The sequence below is a fragment of the Callorhinus ursinus genome, unplaced genomic scaffold (assembly GCF_003265705.2).
Source record: "Callorhinus ursinus isolate GAN/ISIS: 27379988/994484 unplaced genomic scaffold, GSC_fseal_2.0 scaffold26, whole genome shotgun sequence".
Classification (NCBI taxonomy): Eukaryota; Metazoa; Chordata; class Mammalia; order Carnivora; family Otariidae; genus Callorhinus; species Callorhinus ursinus.
The window spans coordinates 19,977,232-20,000,101 of record NW_027397088.1 but is presented as its reverse complement, the minus strand read 5'-3'; the positions used below and the strand labels follow the sequence as shown (position 1 = coordinate 20,000,101).

Here is a 22,870-nt window from a genome sequence, read left to right as displayed (position 1 = left end):
TTTCCCTCCCTCTTGAAGTTAAGAGCAGCCAGGTGACCTGCTCTGGCCAATAGCATGTGAATGGAAGTAATATATGTCACTTCTGAGAAAAAGCCTTGATGAACAAGTGCATGGTTTTCTATGTCAGTGACTGGCCGTGTTCCAGATAGTGAGGCTCTATTAGCCTGGGTTCCATGATAAGGGTGATTTGGAACAGAATCCCCGACACTGACCCAAGATAGATGATTATGTAAACATGAAAAAACTTTGTTGTTTTAGGCCACTGAAATTTGAGAGTGTTTATTACCTCAGCAGAACCTAGCCTTTCCTGACAGATACAGTGGGCATCTCCCAGACCTGGCAAGAGGTTTTGTGGTCCTGAATCAGGCTCTCTAGTCTGAGTTGGGACTGCGCGTCCCCGGTGGCCTGCAACACTAAAAATGAACAAAGTTAACACTGAATTTAGTCTAGCTGGAATTCCCAGAAGCAACAGTCCTTTCAAGTTGAGTAATTCCCCCTTCGCTTCAAAGGGGCCGCCTCCCTGTGCCATCAAAGTCTTTGAAACAGTAAAACCCAAGGGCAGACCTACTTGGCAACAGTACGTCCATACCGGGTGAAAAAAAAAAAAAAGGGACCACCCCTGAGAACCAGGATTAGAACTGTCTGTTACAAAACAGACCTGAGGATGGTGGGCAAGCTGGTGTGCCCTTCTGAGAGTCTCTAATCTTGAAATCTGGGCTCCCCTACTTCACTCTGCATTTAGAATCAGTGGCTGAAGCCACTTCTGAGATGTATTTCGACAGAAAAAAAATGGTGCAGACATTACCAAAAACTAAGAAAATGCAACACAAAACAGCACAATGATCATTTTCTTATGTTATTAATTTGGCCAGAGATATTTTAAAGGTCCTGTGCTGGCAAGGGTGATATAAATTGCTACAGTCATTCTGTAGACCAATAATGTAGCAGATATCAAAAGCCTTTAAAATAAAAAAATAATATTAAAAAAATAGAAAGCCTTAAAAACATGTATGCTCATTAATCCCTTCTTGCATGGTAATAGAATTTTTAGCTGGGCTACTCAGAATAGAGATGATATTCCCAGCTTCCCTTGCAGCTGAGAATGAGCACATGGATAAGTTCTGGCCAATGGGATGAGAGCAGAAGGGATGTGGTGACCTCCAGGTTGAGCCGTGAAAGGACAGAAGTAAGTTCTCTTGTTTGCCCTCTTTTTCTTTGTCCTGCTGTCTGGAATCCAGATCCCTTGGACAAGAGCATCATCTAGGGATGCCCAAGCGGCAAGACAGAAAGAGCCTGGGTCCTTGATATCATGGAGCAAAACCCACCATTCCAGCTCTGACTTTATCCCAGATATAAATACACGTATGTTAATTAAGTCCCAGCATGTCACATGTGTGGCCAAAATATCCCAACTAATGCAGCAGAATCTCTACTTTTGGCGATTTATCCTAAGTCAATAATGGAGGATACGTGTAAAGATGTAAGCAACAGAGAAATTTATCACAGATCTTATGTGAAAGTTGCAAATAAAGTACTTGTGGTTTGGTTAAAGAAGTTATACTTTATTTATAATAATTTATTATAGTTTACAATGGAATACTAGGAAGCCATTCAAAATTATTACATATAAGAATATTTGCTGATGTAGAATAACATCTATTTTTTTTAACTGCACACGTAAGATGAGAAAATGATAGCCCATGTAACAATGTCAGCTTTTCCCTCTTTGCACTTGCAAAGAATTCTGAGTCCTGCAGGTTTCTCTCTCTCCCTCATTCTCGGTGGAAGGACCTGTCTTGCCAGATGAGCTTTCTTAGGCCTCTGTCTTGAGAACTGAGAGGAAAGAAAAAGGGGGAGAAAGATGTGAGGCACATTGGTTAGGGCTAGGAGGATATTTTCTGAAGGGTTTTGAGAAGTGAGTTTGAGAAGTGAGGAGAGGTGAGCTGCTGCATGTGGGACAGTGGGCGGGAGAAGAAAAAGGGGACTTTGAAAAGTCTGCCTGTGGGCCATATGCCTCTTCAAGGTCTTTGGGCTGAAATTATTTCAGGCTGCTATGAAATGCAGGCATTGAACCGTGGGATCTATCCTGGACATGGAAATGGGTCCTGAAGATATATATCAAACACCCAGGGTTTTTTGTTTTGTTTTGTTTTGTTTTTACTTTTTGTTCTTTTGTTTTTTAACCAGCTTTTCCTCTGGGTAGGTAAAAATCCATCTTCTGCTTTTCAGTTTTCTGCTAGTACTTCTCCACTTGTAGTTAAAAACAAATGCTTAGATTTATTTTTTTTAAATGGTTGCGGAGCCTTGCTAATAGGAGCGGAAACATAAATTCAACCTGTCCTTTTCCCTTAGCACACGGAGAGGTGAGGGGAGAGGAGGAGGTAATTTCCCACCTTCACTGTCTCCAACACATACCGCCAACTGCTAGAAGCGACCACGTGCCTTCCCCTGAGCCAGTGAGAGTCAGGTCAGGTGGGGTATGTCCACGGTTCCCCAACCACCCAGTGGTGGAGAGGACGAGGGAGCTCGGTAGTAGTCTGCTGCCTCGTTTCCGGGATGCTGGGACGGTGGACACGCTCCTGGGCACCCACGGCAGGCCCTCCCGCTACCTCACCAACAGACCTCCTGCCCCCATTCCTGGTTTTGATTTTTGGTAGGATTGAAACTCAGCTGGTTGGAAACCTGGTCACCATGACTCTCTCAAGAAAATGAATGAACTCTGCCTCTGGAATTCTTGATCTATAGCTTGGCACATACCTGATGGCTTGAAAATGACAGTTTCACAGAACATTCTGGTGCCCCTTTTGGCCCACTTCAGGGAGTATCGATCAGAAGCAATGAGGGAGGTCCCAGGTTCTGGTAATCTCAACATAGAAAGGAGAGAGAGAATGGTGTTTTGTTTGTCCACATTAGTGAGAGTTGATTAAATCCCTTCCTTGACTATTTTTAGCTATCTCTGTCCCCAGGGAGACATCCTGAAGTCTTCTGGGCAGCTCAAGAGATAAAATATAAAGAGTATGGCAGGAACACTTGGGCACTGTTGGTGGGAATGCAAACTGGTGCAGCCACTGTGGAAAACAGTATGGAAGTTCCCCAAAAAATTAAAAATAGAAATATCATATGCATTGCTTGGTATCAACCCAAAGAAAACAAAAACATTAATTCAAAAACATATATGCATCCCTATGTTTATTACAGCATTATTTGCATTTGCCAAGGTATGGAAGCAACCCAAGTGTCCACGGATAGATGAATGGATAAAGATGTGATATATACATATCACACATGTATAATGGAATCTAAAAAAAGCCACAAAAAAGAATGATATCTTGCCATTTATGAAAACATGGGTGGACCTAGAGGGTATTATGCTAAGTGAAATAAGTCAGGCAGAGAAAGACTAATACCTCATGATTGCACTTACATGTGGAAATAAAAAAACCAAAACAAATGAATAAACAAACAGCAGAATTAGACCCATAAATACAGAGAACAAACTGATGGTTGCCAGAGGGGAGGTAGGTGGGGGATGGACAACATGGGTGAAGGGGAGTGGGAGATCCAGGCTTCCAGTTATGGAATGAGTAAGTCACAGGAATGAAAGGCAGAGCATAGGGAACATAGTCAATGATATTGTAACAGCATTGCAAGGTGACAGATGGTAGCTACACTTGTCATAAGCATAGCGTAACACAGAGACTTGTTGAATCACTATGTTGTACACCTGAAACTAATGTTACATTGGTGTCAACTGTATTCAGATTAAAAATTAAAAAAGAGGGTGGCAACCAAGGTCATTCCATCTATAGAGGATCCCCTTTTAACTGGCTGCATTTTTTAGGGACTTCATACCAAGGCTTTGCTCCACAAAGTACGTCCCAGAGATTGACCTGGAGCTTATTCTATGGGTACAACTGTAGTCCTGGGGGAGATGGGAGGATGAACGAGAGACTCCATAATTACTGTGGAAGGAATATTTCAGCAGGTCATATGGAAGGTATTAGTCAGCGGTGGGCCACTAAACTGCCAAGTCACCTGGGGGACATGTGGTATAGTTCCTGAGGAACGGATTCCCAGCTCTGCTAATGCATTTGACCATCGTGGTGTAGGTCCTGGGCAGAGGACCCATGGACCCGAACGGCACGGTTTTAATAAGGATCTGCAGGAGTCTCTCTGGGTTTCCAATCATTCCACAGGGCTGGAAAACTCCCCAGATGGAGAGAGCCCCTGTCTTGATGGCCATCTGAGGATATGTCCATATGACAACACGTGCCATGTTACTTAAAAACAGAATGGAATGCCCTTGAAGATCCATGGGTAGTAAAAGTCCAAGTTGTTTCTTTTTTTTTTAAATTTTTTTATTGTTATGTTAATCACCATATATTACATCATTAGTTTTTGGTGCAGTGTTCCATGATTCATTGTTTGTTCATAACACCCAGTGCTCCATGCAGAACGTGCCCTCCTCAATACCCATCACCAGGCTAACCCATCCCCCTACCCTCCTCCCCTCTAGAACCCTCAGTTTGTTTTTCAGAGTCCATCATCTCTCATGGTTCGTCTCCCCCTCTGACATACTCCCCTTTTCTTCCTCTCCTGTTATCTTCTTCTTTTTCTTTTTTCTTAAAATATGTTGCGTTATTTGTTTCAGAAGTACAGATCTGTGATTCAACAGTTCCAAGTTGTTTCTTAACACTGCACAGGAATGCATAGTGGGAGCAGAACACTTTTTAGCCAGGACTGACTATGTTATTTGCATTTTTATTTGCAAAATAAAAACGAGGCCCCTTGTTTAAAAATTATTAAGAATTTCAAGACAGAAACAGGAGAGCATTAAATCAAACATGGAGTCCTTCTAACATGACGCCCTTGTGCCACTCGATAGGTTGTATGCCCATGAAGCTGGCTATTTTTTTAAAAATTCCCAAGAGAGTCTTTGAGATTGGCTGAAGACGGAGAGGGCCAAAGCAGGGTTGAGTTGTAACAATAATTGCTGACATTCTTCTCTTTCCTGCTTTAATCTCTATGGCTTTACTAAATATTTCCTCATGGACTATAAAACTTGTCCATAGGCAAATTTGCCCCTTAGTTACCAATTCATTTCCCTCATTTTCTTCACAGCCAGACTTCTCAGAAGACCAGGCTACAAGGGCTATTTCTACTTTTATTCTGATTAGACAGTCAGAGACATTTAAAAATCAAATTTTATCCCCCACAAATCTACCAAATCTTACCAGGAGGGCTGGCATGTATGAGTCAGGGGTACTTCTAATTCCAGGTAACAGATAGTCTGGCGTTCAGTGTTATGGACCAACAGAAGTGTATTAATTTTTCTCACAGTCCAGGAGGTCTGGAGATAGACAGTTGCAGATGTCGGTTTAACAGATCGACCTCGTCAAGATCAACATCAGGCTTTCACCACAGGCTTGTGAGATTTCCCCCACTCCCACCCTGCTCAGCTCCTAGAATCGAGGCTGGAAGCAGAGAGAAGGAGTAATGCCAGGCATATCCTCAGTCCAGATGTAAAAGAAACCACCCTAAAGCTAAGTGGCATCAAAACAACCATTTTATTATGCGCACAGATTCGGTGGCGCGGGCGTTTGTGCAGAGCACAATGGGGGAAGGGGGTCCTGCTCCACCATGTCGGGGGTCTCCGCTGGGAAGACCTGAAGTCCAGTCAGGTGACTGCAATCACTGAGACTCGTCCGCACTCCTAGGCTTCGCGGTTGGTGCTGTCGGCGGGAACATCTAGACCCGGTCTCTCCATGGGGTCTCCTGGCATAGGCTGGTTTGGGCTTCCACACAGCATGGCCGCTGGCTTCCAGAAGCAAGTATGCCAGAAGAGGAGGTGGAGATGCAGGGCATTTGTATGAGCTATGGCATCACTCTACCCTGCACTCTGTTGGCTAAGACTAAAAAAAACACCTGACTCCAGGGTGGAGGGAAGAGGACATTGACTCTGCCTCTTACCGGGAGGAGTTCTACAATCACATTGTTAGAAGAGCACCCCTGGTGGGAGATGCTTTTGTGGCCATCTTTGAAAAATACAATCGACCCCGAAACCCTTTTATTAAGAAAGCAACACTTTCCCAGAAACCAGCCAAGTGACACTTTAATGTCGTTGAACCCATCTAGGTCACGTGGGTGCTCAGTGGCTAGGGAGGGTGGGAAAGGGAGTATTTAACTTTCAAGTCTATTTAGTGGAAGCTGGGGTGGGGGAGGGGAAGGGAGGATTGTTAGGTAGGCGATCAGCAAAGGCTGTCACGCTCCCGCCCACACTCTAGCTTCAACCACTCCCTCCTCTCTGCTCTTTGTTCTCCACACAGGCTTCTAGATAGCACCTATAAAATTTTTACTGCATTTATTTATCTGTTTCTTTCGGCTATATTCCAAGCCCTTTAGACACAGGCTGTGAATTATTGTCTTAGCATCTCCAAGGTCTATGGCCCTGCCTGGCACAGGGGAACGTTTAATACAACCCTTGTTGAAGAAATGACAGGTAAGGTTCTAGAATTTCCTGAGTAGAATGACTTCTGGACTTAGACGTTTTGGGTCCAAGATTATGTGTAGTTTCAATGGAAAGACAGAAAGAAGTCCATCTTCAGTCTCCACGATAGCTGAGTTGCCTGGTGGCTTGTAGATGACAAAGGACCCAAAGGTCTAGAAGATTCTTTTGAATAATAATAATCCTAACTCCCTTGTTTTCTATAAAGTGGTTTTACCAACATCATCCTATTAGTTTCTCATAACCACTTTGAAAATTCAGAAGGGCAGATATTCCCATTTTGTATAAGTATCTCAGATTTAGGCTAAGTGACTGGTTCAGGCTAATATGTGGAGGAAAGCATGGTAATCTCTTTTTAAATTAACCACACATATAGTTTAAGTCTGGAAGCCTGTGTGATGCAATCAAAGCACTTACTGCCTACTTGGAGTTGGCTCTAATTGCGGTGCAGTTTCTGAAAATAACCACGAAGTTTAAAATTACAAGTTTACATACACACATCGAATATATATATATATATATATATATAGAGAGAGAGAGAGAGAGAGAGAGAGAGGCATTAGGATACACACACACACATACGCACATAGAAATATATGTAAAACCGAGTACCATTTACCTTGAAGTTATTTGACAAGATTATGTAAAATGACATTCTAGAAAAATAGCTATGATTTTCCTTAAACATAATTTTCTCTCAAAAGTTAAAGTAGAGTGATGTCTGTTTGCAGACTTGGTTTCACCCAATTCTTGAATGCCTGGCTTCTAGCGTTGGGAGTGGTAGAGACCTGTAGGAACAATAGTCTCGCTCAGGAAGCAGTGGGACAGAGTTGCGAAGGGTATTAACTCAGCACCACCTTGCCTTTGCCAAGGGGCTATAGCGAATGTCCTACGGAGCAGAGCCAAGGAAAGGAACAAAAGCTACCCAGGGTCATCCTAAAAAGGTTTCTGCATTTCCCTCGGAGATAATCCCCACTCTGGGTATGTTCAAACAAGGACTCCAGAAGTGGAGTGACCAGATGACAGTTACCAGAAGGACCTGTCAGGGTTAATCATGAAGGAAGTAAGCGAGGTACCTGATACCAGGTGAGTCAGTGTATTGTAGGCTCTGTTTTAAGAACAAGGGCTTAAAAATCTATACGTAGAGTCATTACTATTTCAAACAAATAATTTGGATCTTTACCATTTCAACCCAATAATTCACGGTGAACGTCGTGATGGTTCTCTACCTTTCTTTTACAGTATTTATCTTAGTGTTCCTGTGTAAGAGTATCAGTATATAAACCTTCATAGTTCCAGGACCGGGGGTTACAGGGCTCATGGTGGACAAGGGACTATGTCTTATTTATCTTTGTGTCTAGCAGAGGCCCCGCACATGGCTTAGTACTTAGTAGCTTAGTAAATGTTGTTTGAATTGAATAGTTCTGTGTAGAGGCTGCTAAGGCAGATAATAGAGAGCAGGTCCTTGGCTTAATTAGGTTCAATCAATACATCATAAAATTCCTGGGGAAATTCAATTATAGGTCCAGGCTACAAAGGTAAGAGCAGTGTCTGAAACGGCCAGGATTATTATCTCTCTCTTTTGGCATGCAGAAGAACTTGACCCCCATATCCTGGTGCCTGCAGGAAGTGAAACAAGGATCTGGCTGGCAATTTGAGGGGCAGCCTTAAAATGCTTGAAATGCATTTTCAAGAATGTTCCATGCTTTTGGTCGCTTTTTAGGAGTAGCAATATTCAACAAAAAAAGCATATTCCCTGTAGACCAAATCCTGGGTATGGCATAAAATATAATTACCAGTACCCAGAAGTCAGACACGTCACATGCAGAATATCTTCATGCCCCTGACAGATACTTACTATAATGTTGCATGACAACCGTGATAAGGGTGAATGAACCTTGAACCAGCTGGCAAATAAAAAATTACTTTCCATTTTCAGAAAGCCGTGTGTGGACGACCATGGCTCAGACTTCTGTCTTCTTCCTTATTTGATCGTTATGATCCCTGACACCTGAATGTTAGGTCAAAGTTTAAGAGCGTGCTTCGCTAGAACTCAGGTTTGCTAGAACCTCCTATTCTTGTGGCATCCGGCTGATGACAGATCAGGCGGCCACGCCCTTCCGTCGTGCTATTTATCATGGCATCAACTCGTACCTCAAAGTGGCCTGCCTACTCCAAGCTTGTCATCCCCAGCCTGAACCTCTCACCTGAGCTCAATTTCATTCAGTGATTCCTTCCAAGTTGATTTACTGAGCATCTACTAGGTGCCAGATAGTCTCTTTGGCGCTGGAGATACAAAAAGACGTGATCTCCTCCCTTAAGGAGCTTGCAGACTGAGACAGAAAAGCCCATATATGTGATATAGGGTTATCAGGGCTACAATAAGGGCATAGCCAGAGGGGCACCTGGGTGGCTCAGTCAGTTAAGCACCTACCTGTTGGTTTTGGCTCAGGTCATGATCCCAGGGTCGTGAGATTGAGCCCCACACTGGCCTCCATGCTGGGTGTGGAGCCTGCTTAAGATTCTCTCTCTCCCTCTGCCCCTGCTCTCTTTCTCTCTCTCAAAACAAAACAAAAAACAAAAATAACAACAACAAAACATAACCAGAGGATTCTGGAAGTACCAGAGAGTTGAGGATGGGACTTTCCAAAAGAGACAACCTTCCCAGTGGTCATTTCCACCTACCTAAGACTCAACATTTCATAATTTTCTCTCCAAAGCTTTCATTGTGGGCCACGTGGGTGGCTCAGTTGGTTGAGCAACCGACTCTTGATTTTGGCTCAGGTTGTGATCTCAGGGTCCTAACACTGAGGCCCACATCGGGCTCCGGGCTCAGCAGGGAGTCTGCTGGAGATTCTCTTTCCCTCTGTCCCTCCCCGTTGCTCACGCTCTCTCTCTGTATCTCTAAAATAAATAAATAAAATATTTTAAAAAACCCTTTCATTGCTTCCTAATTTTTTGCACTTTGGTAGATAGCGCTACTATTGATTTCCCCCCGTGATTTAAGTTTTAAACCTGCTGTTAGTATTTTCTTCACCGCCCCCCACCAAGCCATCAGCCATTAGGTCTTTTTTTTTTTTTTTTTTTAGCCATTAGGTCTGGTCAGATCTTCCTTGCATGGCAGGTCCCCAGAGCTCTGGGTACAGTGATGCCCAGAACCTTTGTTTTTTGCCTCTCCGTATCACAATTCCAAGCACCTGGTGTTGTCAGAGTTAAAACCCGAACAAGCTAACTAGCTCCAGCCGCCCACTCGTCCACACCCCACCCACCACCTCGCTTGCGGGTCACAGAACTGGCCTCCTGGCTAGCCCTGGCTTGCCGAGACCGACGGTCACCCGGGATGTGCGCCTGGCAACTGGCTGGCTTGCTCATGTGGCTCGAGGATGAAGAGGGCAGGAGGCAGAAAACAGCTCCACAAACCTGGGAAACAGTATGCAGTCCGTGTGAGTGCGTACGACATGAAGAAGCAGGCGAGGACAGGAGGAACCTAGCAATGCCCGGGAAAGCCAGCCAGGAAGCAGCAGTGACCCGAGGGACAAGATGCCCAGGTAAAGAGCAAGGTAATTGTATTAATTTGCCGTGGCGGTTGTAGCAAATTACCGTACGCTTGGTAGCTTACAGCAACAGACATTTGTTCCGTCACAGTTCTGGAGACCCAGAAATCCAAAATCGGTGTCACAGGGCTGCCCTCTCCGGAGGCTGGAGGGGAAAATCCATTCTTGCCTCTCTGAGCTTTTTTTTTTTTTTTTTTTTTTTTTTGCAGGGGAGGGGAAGGCATTATTCAGCCTACTGCAGTGATAAACAAAGTAAATTTGAAATCATGGTCCTAGCTTATACATCTGACCTCGTGTTTATTTTAGGACTAGAGCTGGGTTTGGGCAATGTGGATGAGGCACAGGCTATTTCTTTCCAGGGAAACAGCATGAGCAAAGGCCCAGGGGCAGCTGTGAGCTTGTAGGGAAGAGAACAGGAACTAGGCCAACTGCACTGGAAATGTCATGTGTACTTTGTCAGCGTGCGTGCTCAGACTGGCTACATAATTAAAGAGGGATGAAATAACATAAGGGCGGAGCAGTTGGGGGCTGCTTCCAATAGAGGCAGGACATTATTGCTTCCTGCATGGTAAATGGCGTCTTGGAAGCCTTGTTGTAGGAGGACCAGTCTGCTTTCTCCTTGTAAAGGCCACTCCCTTCCTGAGAAGCTTTAGGCAGAAGCTTAAATTAATGGTCCAGATGCCCAAATGCCATCTCCCGGCGCCACCTCAGACATTCCTCTCAACGTGTTACTAACATGTGGAGTCTTAGACAAAACTGTGAATAAAATCTAATTCCTACCACAGCCCACCTGGTCCTTTATGATTTGGCCTCTGAATGCCTCCTCGACTTCAATTCCTATTTTTCTCATTCCCCACTGGCCCCCTTTCACGTCTTCGAAGATGTCTAACTCATTCCTGCTAAAGGATTTTCGAATGTGCTGTTTTGTTTTGTTTTTTCTCTCCTTCCAAATTGTCTTCCCACCCTGTGCAGGGCTGGCTGTATCCCACCCTTCTAATCCTACCCTAAATGCCATTGTTTCCAGGAGATCTCCTCTGGCCACCATATTTAAAGTAGATTCTCCCTCACTGGGCCAGTCAGCTTCCTCACAGCACCATTTGTAATGGTGTGTATTTATTCTTGTATGTGGTTAGTGTCTGCTTCATAGTCTTCATGAGGGAAAACCGTTTCTTTGCCATCATGCACTCAACAAGTGTTGTTTGAGCACTTGCAATGTGTCAGGGGCTGTCCCAGATGCTGAGAGACAGCAGTGAACCAAAAGGCACCATCCCCGTTGTCAGAGGACTCCCATTCCAGTGGGAGGCAGGCAATAAACGTGCACGTGAATATACAACCTACCAGATGGTGATGAGCGCCAGGAAGAAAAATCCAGCAGGAATTAGGGGATACAAAAGTCTGGTGCAGAGTGCTGCTTTTTTTTTAATTTATTTTTTTTAAGATTTTGTTTATTTATTAGAGAGAAAGAGCATGAGCAGGGGGAAGGGCAGAAGGGGAAGGAGGGGAAGAGAGAATCTCAAGCGGACTCCATGCTGAGCGCAGAGACCCATACGAGGCCGGATCTCATGACCCTGAGATCATGACCCAAGCAGAAACCAAACATCAGACACTTAACTGATTGAGCCACCCAGGCGCCCCCGGGGTACTGCTTTGACATCTGAGCAGAGGAAGAGTTGAAGGGAGCAAGGGAGCAAGCCATGCAGATATCTGGGAGAAGCGTTTTCTGCATAGAGACAGGAGCAAATTCAAAGCCTCTGAAACAGGAGCAGTTTGGCTCATGAGCTCAAGGGAAGCAAGGAGGCTGGAGTGGCTGCATGGGACACAGCAAGGGGAGAGCACGGTAGGCCTGGCAGACGCAGCAAATACTTTGGATTTTGCTTGGAGAGGCATGGAGGTTTTTGCAGGGTTCTGAGCAGTGGGATGATAGGCTACAACTTACATTTTTCAATGCTTGCTCTGGCTTTTGACCTGAGAATAGACGGCAGGGGAAGGCAAGAATAGCAGCAGGGAGACTCAGTAGGAAACCATCATAAAAATCCCCCATATGCAGTGGCTTGACCCAAGGGAGTAGAGGTTGGGATGGAGAGAATGGTCAGAATGTGGATATATTTTGAAGGAGAGCTGATAGGACTTGCTGACAGATCAGAAGTGGGATGTGAGAGGAAGACGAATCAAGGACGATTCAATTTTTTTTTTTTTTAACCGGAGGATGCAGTCTCAGTATTCCAAGTTGGAGCAGATTTTGGAGGAGAAACCAGAACTTAGCGTTGGATATGTAACATCTGAGATGCCTAGGAGACATCCAAGTGGAAATGTTGAAGAGAGAGGGATGGATTTATGAGTCTGGGGTGCAAGCGAGAGGTTGGGACCAGGCCAGTTCACGAAGATGAAGTGTTCTCGGCACCCAGATTGTACTTGCCATTGGAACAGAGCAATAACTTGGGGACTTTGTGACAGTTAAACAGATGAGGACTGAAGACTGAAGCAATGCCCATATTCAAAGATCAGGGCCAGGAGGAGCTAGTTAAGAGGATGAAGGCCTGGGCGGTAAAATAGGAAGAAATAAGGTAAAGTCATGCCTAGGGGCCATGTGAAGCAAGCGTTTCAAGAAGGAAGGAGCCATGGGCTCATCGAATGTGGTGGGCAGAGCCACGTGTCTGTTTTGTTAGCTTTTCTCTTCATTGCTGGGCGTATGGTAGATGCCACATAAATGTGCAAAGAGATCAGGTGAAGCTTGTGTCCTTATTCATCTAATGAAGGACTAACTTTCTAGTTTCAGAGGGGGAGCAAGGACAGGTTTTTTGATCGAGATGAGAGGGTCTTAATATGGAGTTCTGAGCTCACCAAGACAGAGAAGCACAAGATGCTTCATGGAGACCCTATCCCTCCATAGGGCCAGCTAGTGAAAAAGTAGGGAGTTAAGAGTTTCTGTTTCTCAGGGAGGGTGCCTGGGGGGGTTCACTTGGTTCAGCATCTGTCTTCGGCTCAGGTCATGATCCCAGGGTCCTGGGATCAAGTCCCGTCAGGCTCCTTGCTCAATGGGGAGTCTGCTTCTCCCTCTCCCCCTCCCTCTGCCCCTCTCCCCTGCTCATGCTCTCTCTCTCTTTCAAATAAATAAAGTCTTTTTTTAAAAAAAAAAGAGTCCGTTTCTCAACACAGGGAGGAACCATAAGGTGGTGATGAGAGGAAGGACTCGGAGAGCTTCTTAACTAAGTGAGGGTAAGTGTCTGATGAGAAGAGAGACAGTACTTCCCTGACGGATCCAAAAAGGGATAAAGGGAATGTTCAGTGATCTTTGCCTAGAACCATCACCCTCCCTCTCACCACAGAAGCTGACCCCTCTGTGACCAGCCAATTGACAAATCATAGTGGGGGTGGCCGGTCCCTCAGGAGCTGGGGCCCCTCGAACAAAACTGACTCATCAATTCACCCAAAACAGTGCTGTCCCATAGGAATCTAATGTGAATCAGGTATGGAATCTAAAATGCTTAGCAGTCCCACCAAAAAGTAAGGAAAAAATAGGGGAATTAATGTTAATGATAGATTTCATTTAAGCCAACACATCCCAAGTATGATCATTCCAACAGGTAATCAACGTACAAAATATGGAAGAGACATTTCACATTCTTTTCCCTTTTTGTCACAATCTTTCAAACTGGTGTGTATTGTACACAGACAGCACATCTCATTTCGGACTGGCCACATCTTGAAGGCTCGAAGGAGCCGTGTGGAGCAAGGGGTTACCATATATTGCCCACCACTGGTCAAACACATGGCAAGCCAGCCACACACATACATTTCCAATGCACTGTTGGTGCCTAAATTCGAAGTTGCCTTAGCAGCTTTATGTCCATGGTTTATAGGTATTAGCTCCTTCAGAGGAAGGCTGGAGACCAAAGGAAGAAGATCCTGGGGGTTGGGGCCCCAGGGAGGGGAAATTGTGCATGCAGCGTCCCTCTCCCTACCTTTGGAAGACCATCTTCTCCATATCCAGATGCCTGTAGTTCCCTAGACGCTTAGGACCCTCGGATCCACAAGACAGAACTGGATGTATAAACTAGCTCCCGTGAAACCCCAATGTCAGCAGAAAGAAGAGAACAAACACCGTGTGAGCTTCTACCTTTTCCTGATTCTTTCCCAAGCCTTCATAGTCCGAAAAATGCCTCCTCTCCTTCCCTTGAGCTGGCTGCCCCGTATCTGGGGAAGGTCAAGAGCCATGTGAGTCCTCTGGGGGAGTTCCAGGCTCTCAGCAGATGGAGGCCTGGACACATGAGTTATGAGTGAGTGAGCCAATGTGTTCCATGTCCTGCAATGCTTACATTTAAACAGTTATGCTTGGGGGAGAAGGATATTTAATTCAAAGGAATGAATATACAATGGTGGAATTTTAGGTACCATGGATCCTCAATCTAAGGAGAGGGGATATTTTTTGGATGACAGTGTCCACTGGTTCTCTGTCATGAGCTGCTCGGTTGCCTAATCCCATGTTCCTTCCTTCTTTCTGCAAGGGGTGTTTGGACCCTGCCTGTAGGCTCAGTGTTCCTTGAGCTAGAAATGAGGGCCAGTGAGTCAGCACCTCACAGCTGGTCCTCCTCTGAACCTGAACACCTGTTTTTAGAAATCGAGCCCTTGCTTTTTCCACAGGACCAAGGCCACTCTTAGTCCCTGCCTGTGTCAGCATCATCCAGCTTTCAACCTGCAGGCTGAGCACCATCTGTTTTCCTGGGGTACCTTGGGCCAGCCTGGCAGTGTATTAAAAGTCCCATTTGCCTCCCTTCCCATAGGTGTGGTTTGGATTTAGTCTTAATGGTAGTAATAGTTCTGTTTATGGAGCATCTATAATGGAGGTGGGCACTGGGGAGCTTGGTGCCTCATACGCATTACGTCACCTAATATTCATGCAACCAGGCCAAGTACATGTTGTTATCCCCATCTTAAAGATGAGGCAACCACAACTCAGAAATATTAATTAACTAGCTGATGATCTCACAGCCAGCAAATGGTAGGATCAAGATTAAAACCCCAATTCGTCTGAGTCCAGAGCAACAACCAAATTCTACCATCACACGGTCTTGCTTCCCCGGGGCCGATATTTGGTAGGGCTGGGGTAGGTCCAGCACTTTCAAGTTTTCCTTCTTACCTCACGTGCATGTGGCTTGTCTCTGTGGCTGTGCTTCTGTCCTGGATCCTGACTTTTACTCCTGGGACTGAAGCTCACCCTGACCCCAGTCGACTTTGCTGAGACCCCTGCATCCTGCCCAGGGCTCGCCTACCTCCTCTCCCCCGGGGCTGCACCTGTTCCTTCCAGATGCTAGATGGAGTCTTGTGAACCGTGTGCCTGCCTCCTGCTTGGCTACCTTCATGATCTCGACCTGGAGATGGTTATTGCCATGTACCATCCGCTCCTCTTTAAATGGCTTGGGACTGCTATATGTGAGACCCCCATCGGGGGCTCACACTTTGTCATGAAATTGCTATGAGATGTGTCCCGTGTTCCCTGACCCTCCAGTCTTCACCCCTTTTGCCTCATTTCATGATCTCCCATGGGGCTCTTTAACTCAAAACCTAGTCTCAGTCAAACTCCTGTTTTATGACCCAGTGTTGGATTTGCTGTCTAAGATTTCACATGCTTCCAAGGTCTGCCTTCAACCTCACCTACTGGAATCGCTGCTGGGAAAGCTGTGCCGGGCCCAGTGACCTACCATAACTTGGGGGATTTTGCCCCAGTGGATTTTGCTTGGCTTCTACCTCTCGGAGGAGGGGGCAGGGATCAGGCTCCTGCTGGCAGATTTGAACACTGGCACCCACCCATGACAGACCCTCGTCTGTGGTTTGGACAGCTGGCTCCTCTCCTTGGGGCCATGCCCAAAGCCAAATGAATCCCTCTTGCTTGGTCACTGCCAATTTTCAGCTCATTCTTCCAGTGCTCACCCGCCCGCTGAGATCCTCGCATGCCCGGAGCTGAATGAGCCCAAAGCGTAGCATCCCCTCCCCCGGCCCGACTTTCAGAAAGCCTCTGCCTAAACTGCTGAGCCCTGTTCTTGCCTCAGGACTCCCTTTCCCGAGAGCTAGAGACTGCGTGGCCTTGCCAGGACCCATCATCGCCTGGCTCTCCCTTACCACAGCCCTCACTGCCGTTGGTCCATCCACATAGGCACCTCGCTGACCCCAAATGCCTGCCTGGATCACTGTTTAATGCCGCCCTCCCACCCCCGGACACCCACCCAAGCACAGCCCCTGCCTCCCTGATACTCACCACCTCATAACCGCTGTTGCTCCCATCATGGGTTCCACGTGCTGGTCTGTCTGGTGTCTGGTCCTGCCCGTTCCTCACCTGGCTTCTCTCCCTGGCTCCGATGTTTAAAATCTAATTGCCACGAAGGGACTGCCTGCCTGCAACTCAGAGCACATGGGATCCGGCCTGGGGCTCTTTTCATCCATCTCGCGGAGTACCCACTGCCCCCCACCCCGGCTTGTATTGATTTCAAGAGGCTTCATACGTGTACATCATCTCCTCAATTAGGTTTTGAGCTCCTTTGGGTTAATAACCGTGTCTTATCCTGAACGAATGTAATAGATATCGAGCCCTTTTGTGTCTTTTGCCCTCTGCTAGATCCTGGGGTGGGGGTGAGTGGGTAAGGGGGGGGCACGAGCACAGCATCATGAATCACAAAGTGGCCTTATAACTGGAAGACGCCTTTGGGGGCACCTGAGGGGCTCAGTCGGTGAAGCGTCTGCCTTCGGCTCAGGTCATGATCTTGGGGGTCCTGGGATCGAGTCCCGCGTTGGGCTCCAGGCTCAGTGGGGAGCTTGCTTCTTCCTCTTCCTCTACCCCTCCCCCCCACTCGTGCGTGTGCGCTCTCTCTTTCTCAAACAAATAAGTAAGATCTTTAAAAAAAAAAATAACTGGAATACGCCTTTGAAAAGAAATTGGTCCTTGACGCTTGTATCTGGTATCAGTGCTAGATTGCAGAACTTGCTGCTGGTCTTGACCCTGTATCCCTTGGTTAACGGTCCCCTTGGTGTATGTTCGATACCCTGCACATGCCTTAGATTTAAACCCTTCGTCCATGCAGCTCAGTCCCTTCACGGCTGAGGGGGAGAACGTGTGTCTGGGAGAGAGATCTGTTGGTTTGAGAAGCTGCGAGACTGTGAGGTTCTTGCTCTGTGCAGGGTATTAATGTGTAAGAGCTGCCTGTTCCAGAATTTCTCCAGAGACTAGCAAGAGTCCTGAACCAGTTGTCATTTCCGTCTTTCCGGTCTGACAGGATTGGGAAGGTCCGAGCTTTAGGACCCACTTTCCTTTCTTACCTGATGTTTTCCCACCAGCACACTGTGGGTTATTAATTGCCTGGAGTTGGAAGACGGTTTGCATTTACAACTGTAAATTTATTCACCCTTTTAATTTATGTCAGGTTTTTGTACACAACTCTCAATTCCTTAAGAGATGACAACAAATTTGGGTTTGCTCCTGTCATGTGAGAACAATAGGACCGTGGCAACGTGTCACTGTGTGAGGGAAATAAAGTCCTGCAGTGGGGAAAAAAAAAGAGAGAGAGAGAGAGAGAAAGAAAAAGTGGCCTTATATAGAGAGAAGTCATATGATTGATCATCCAAATTGGGAGACTTTTGAGAATGAAAGGGGTCCTAAAAATAATCAGTGAGGTTAATGTCTCCAGCAAGTGCAAACCATGACTATCGTGAGAAACTGGGAATTTTGTCACACTTCTTACGTATGGTCTGGTGTGGCCTTTGCAGGCTCAGCGCACTGAGTGGGCTTATGTGCAAGGTCTGGTGAGTGGCAGTGCCAGGCTCCTGACTCCTAGCCCTTGCTTCTCTTCCATTTGAATCTTTGCCCTTTAGAAATCTGTAATCTGGTAACGAACATACAAGAATCAGAAAAACAAAAAACAAAAAACAAGAATCCACAGACAATGTATGCAGTTAACTGCCAAGTAACTGATACGGGCAAGCACTTTTCAAGTGGTGTTCTAGAATACCCCAGTGTTTCTCAGGCTGTCCACAGAGGGATGACAGGGCGACCATATCCCCACTTCTATCTACCAGAGTCCCTCCGCTTAGATCTGCTTTCCATATTGGCTTCTGCTGGATTTTTGTCCTCAATAAATTTTGTGGCCTTCAAAAGCTTGGAATCTTTTGATAGACAATAAATAGAATGAAAATTGGCGGAGGGAGAGATTCTTCTTGTGTCCGTAGGCTTTTAGAAGCCAGGATACTTAAGTCAGGGCTTAAAAGATGGGCGTAATTTAGATACTTCTAATGTACTTCCAACCACATCCAACTCGATATTGTGATATTATGTGTTGCTTAATAGATACTAGTTGACTTTTTTGGCCCTCATGTACACACAAATACATTTTGTGGTTTAAAAAAAAGTACTATGATCATAGCTAACCAACATAACCTCATATTTTTTTCTTCGATTCCTTCTTCCCGAATCATTCCACATCCTCACTCTTCCTACCTGACTCCTAATACACATTGGGCATCACTGTTCCCAGTAATGATAGTTTGAGAATCTTTCTCTAGTAGGAGTGCCTCTTTCCCCCAACATGAAGGAGTCCGGTTGACTTGCTTCCCAGTGATGGTGATGGCCGTGTGATGGGGGTGTCATGGTGCTGCTTGTCCACAGGCAGGCGGGCTCGGGGGGGGGGGGGTCAGTGACTTAGGGCTGGTTATGGGTCTGATTGCAGCTGACTCCCACCCATAGAACACCGTGGCCTTGGCCCCATTCACACAGGAAATGGAATTGCTAACGAGCTCCTTCTATGCTGTGAGCACCAGCAAGCTGATCTGCAGGGAATGTGCAGGGCTCTATACACCTGTAGCAGAGTGAGCCTGGAGGGAAGCCAGGGAGGCTCAGCGCTCCACTCATGGGTTCCACATGCTGGTCTGTCTAGGCTAAGACAGGCTAGGGACAGCTGCTAGTAATTCCAGCTGTCTTGCTGGATGTAAAGAAGTGCAGATGGGTCACAGGATTTTCCTGCACCAGACAGAGGAGGAGATGGAAGAGAAACTGAGTTTAGGTCATGTCCAAGTCCTTCTGGCTCAGCCACCTAGGGTCACGGTGGTGTCAAAGGACACCTAATAAACTTCAGTTCTATTTCAGTTTTTAGTGAGATTTTTTTTTTCCTGTGTGCCCTAGCCCTGGAGCTTCAGATTAGATCACCTGCAAAAATAGTTAAGTTCAATTCCATCCCATCTTACAAAGGTTTTCTATCTAAGAAAAGGTAACCAATGAAGTTCTCTAATCTTCAAAGATCCACCACTCCCTCTCTGTGACCCTGGAGGAGGTGTAAGGAACTCTGTCTCCCTCCTCTTTGTAGATAGGAAATCAATTCTCTCCTCTTACAGAAGCATAAAGCTCTACCACATGCAGACCAGAGAACCAGACTGCCTGTACTCATTCAAATTATAAATGGACACCTGGTGACTTGCTACTTAGTGCCTGACATATGCCAATGTACATAAAATAAACAGAACACTTTGCAGAGGTCAAGTTATCGCCAATCATTAGTGACAAATTGCCTTGAATACTCTCTCTCTCTCTCTCTCTCTCACACACACACACACACACACACACACACACACACACACACACACACGGGGCAATGAGTAGCCTTATTTATTTAAGATTTTAGTTTTAAGTAATCTCTACACCCAGCGTGGGGCTCGAATTTATGAACCCCCAGATCAAGAGTTGCATGCTCTACCGACTGAGCCAGCCAGGCACCCCTAACCTTATTTATTTTTAAACATATCTTCGAATAGTTGCTATTCATTGAGTATAATAAGCACTTTACCTACCTCATCTTGTTTTGGCTTCACCTGGACGCTAGGAAGTGGGTATCATCAGCACTGTTTTACAGGAAATCAAACGACTCTCAAAGCAGCAGAGCTGAGCCCCGAATCCACATCTCTATGAAGCCCACTCTCTTAACCAGCATGCTCTACCCTCCTATCAAAGGCTTAATCAAATATTGACTCTTTATTCTCAGGACTTGGTTTTCACAGTACTTCTTTGATTCGGGAGACAGCACCTAGAATACCAGGCGTCCTAGAAGGTAATTAATGCTAAATAAATGCTTCCCCTCTGGGGAGTTGTGATATGTTCCAAGAACAAATGATAAGATCAGGAAAGAGTCTGGGATTTAGTGCACGCCATAGGAATTGTTGCAAACATTTTACTTATTGCCGTCAAAAGTGTATCTAAACCCCAAAGATTCAACTTTCCTCTAGCCTCACCGTGACAAGGCATTGCAAAGACATTTTATTATAACCCCTAAGGGAAGTTATGCTCCTGGGAAATGAATAGTTATGTAACACGGGCTAAAAAAAAAAATAAATTTATCAAACTTAGACTTCCATCAGGGTAGGGCAGATATGCCTCCTGGAAATCGGTGCTGAACAGCATCAAACCTGTATGCTGGGCACCCATAAACCTTTGTATTTTGATTTTGCAACATTTTGTGCTCTATTTATCAACTGCGTTTCAATGTATGTCACAAGAATCTTGGCTCAGGTCTTTTAGCTAGTAAAATAAATGCACTCATGAGCTTCAGGAACACAAACGGGAAATCGATTTATACTGAGAGCCAACTAAGGATTAGAACAAAAAAATTCTAGTGTCAGGAAGAGCCGGGAAGAAAACGAGAACAGGAGTTTAAGGAAGACGCAATGAACAACAGCGTGTAGAACAAAGGTTAATAGCCAAGCTGGGTGGGTCTCAGCTTCTAAAAAGAGGAGTAGGTGAAATTCTGGACTGACTGAGAATTGAAAGTGAACTTGATTCCCAGCGTCCTCTCTGATGTATGTGACTTTGAGAAACCCAATTATTCTGTGCCTCAATTTCTTTATCTGTAAAATGGAGTCATTGACCGCCTACTCCACTCTCCTTGTGGTTTTAAAGATTACCAAGATAAAGCTTACAACATCCTCTGATGAAATGCACTGCACAAATACAGAATACTTCTGTTATTAGAAACAACACTATATTTCACTTTCAATTTCCTCTGAGTAGAGTGTACGAAAGTCATATTCTAAGACAAATCATCAGGTGGTCTTTAAATCTCCCTATCCTGGGTAGTGACTTCCCCATCCTCTTTGTCGGGTTCTTATTTGGAATGCATCAGAAATCACAAGTTTATTAGTTACTCCAAGGTTCATGTATGATGCCTCAATTGGAATACACATCTACATTTAGTGTCTTAAATTTCAGGTTTATTTAAAAGCGTATGGGTGATGAAAATAGGAAACTGGATATTTTATCTTGTGGAGCACACTTTCTATGATAAAGATCGATCATTGTTATGTACAATGTAAAATTTTTAAGGAATGCATTGATTAGGAAGATAGGAACAATTAATTATTGTAGGAAAACAAAGAGGATTGCCAACATCCTGTTACGCTAACTTGGCATCTGAGCTTTAAAATAGAAGAAGATTCAGTCAGCTGCCAGTTCTTTTGGGGAGTAGTGGAACACGGTCCCCCCAAACCACAGCAGCATGGAATTAAGTGTGTCTTCTTACAGATACTATACAGAGCTTAGCTACTGACTTACTGCTTCCAAAGCACAATATTTTCTGGTCAATTAGTACAATACTCTGAGATGAAACTTCACCAGTGCAGCCGTAACTTGTTGAAATACAAACAGCTGTCGTCTTGAGAAACCACTGGTCCTCCTCTCAGGGTATCAGCCAGATACACTGTGGAAAAGAGGCAACGGGCTGCTTGGGAAGAGGATGGAGGGGGGCACCTAGAAGATAAGGTATCAGTTCTGGAATTCTTTTCCTTCCCGTCCAACATCCTGGTGAAGCAAGGCACCTGGCGCAATTAGTGTCTCCCCCAGGACAGCTCAGGTCCAGTTGAGTTCTGTGGACCAGGCCGGGAGGACATGGGCGTTGCCTTCCAAAGAGCTCTACCTCAGAAGAAAGAGCATAGACTGGTCAGGATTGGAGAATAGAAGACGTGTTGTGAGAGAGAAGAAATTATCCAGCCTCAAGGGCAGCTTGAGGAGTCAGGACTCGGAGAAGAGGAGCCAAAGGGAAAAGAAATCCAAGACGGGCATCACTTACCCATACCACCGGGTGCCTGAGGCAGGGCACTGCTCCAAGCACAGGTCTGCCCCAGGCAGCACCTCCTCCTTCAACAATAAGTTGAATGAAGACTTCTAAGCTCCTATATGTGCCAAGCGCTATGTTGGGCGGTGAGGATCCCATGTTATTCTTGGTCACTTACTATCCAATCCACTTTTTCTTCTGGTAATAACTCCATGAATTTCTTTTTAGGGAACCACTCCCACCATCCTTGCTCAGCCCACGTGGTTTAGAGAGTCTCCACCCCCAGCTCCAGGGACGCAGCAGGTGCCTCAGGGCTGGCCAATCACCACACTGAGTCCCCCTAGCTGGTGATTGGGTTCAGAGATGGCTGAGTCACTCGGGTTCCTCCAATCAGAATAAAGCCAGAATTTAAACTGGAAGCACTGAAAAGTACTTTCTCTTGGGATTATTAACAGTAAGAATGAAGTGAGCTGAAATTGCCAGGACCTACCACATAGGACCTAACTTACATCGTGGGAGGCAGAGCTAAGATGGAGAAAAATGGAATTCTGAAGATATTATTAGAGCCTCTGGATCCAGGCCAAATCAGTCTGGCACTAGCCCTAAACTTTACAATTTTATGAGCCAATGGTTTTTTTCTTTTCTCTTCTCTTCTCTTTCTTTCTTTCTTTCTTTCTCTCCTTCCTTTTTCCTTTCCTTTCCTTTCCTTTCCTTTCCTTTCCTTTCCTTTCCTT

At 45.5% G+C, this 22,870-nt stretch overlaps 1 long non-coding RNA gene across 8 annotated transcripts; it reads right to left on the bottom strand.

The window, feature by feature from the left end:
* Positions 1–5,544: 5,544 nt before the first annotated feature.
* On the bottom strand, positions 5,545–22,391 carry LOC112838256 (uncharacterized). 8 transcript variants are annotated; one of them, XR_012373853.1, is made up of 7 exons: positions 22,152–22,391; positions 21,638–21,782; positions 17,790–17,930; positions 16,313–17,586; positions 8,940–9,409; positions 7,125–7,293; positions 5,545–5,818 (listed from the first exon to the last, which is right to left on the bottom strand). It is a non-coding gene; the product is annotated as an uncharacterized lncRNA (long non-coding RNA). The 8 variants fall into 8 exon arrangements; XR_012373852.1 differs by having other exon boundaries at positions 21,638–22,391; XR_012373850.1 differs by lacking the exons at positions 21,638–21,782; positions 22,152–22,391 and having other exon boundaries at positions 8,940–9,064; positions 9,191–9,409; positions 17,790–19,665.
* Between the last annotated feature and the right edge of the window lie 479 nt (positions 22,392–22,870).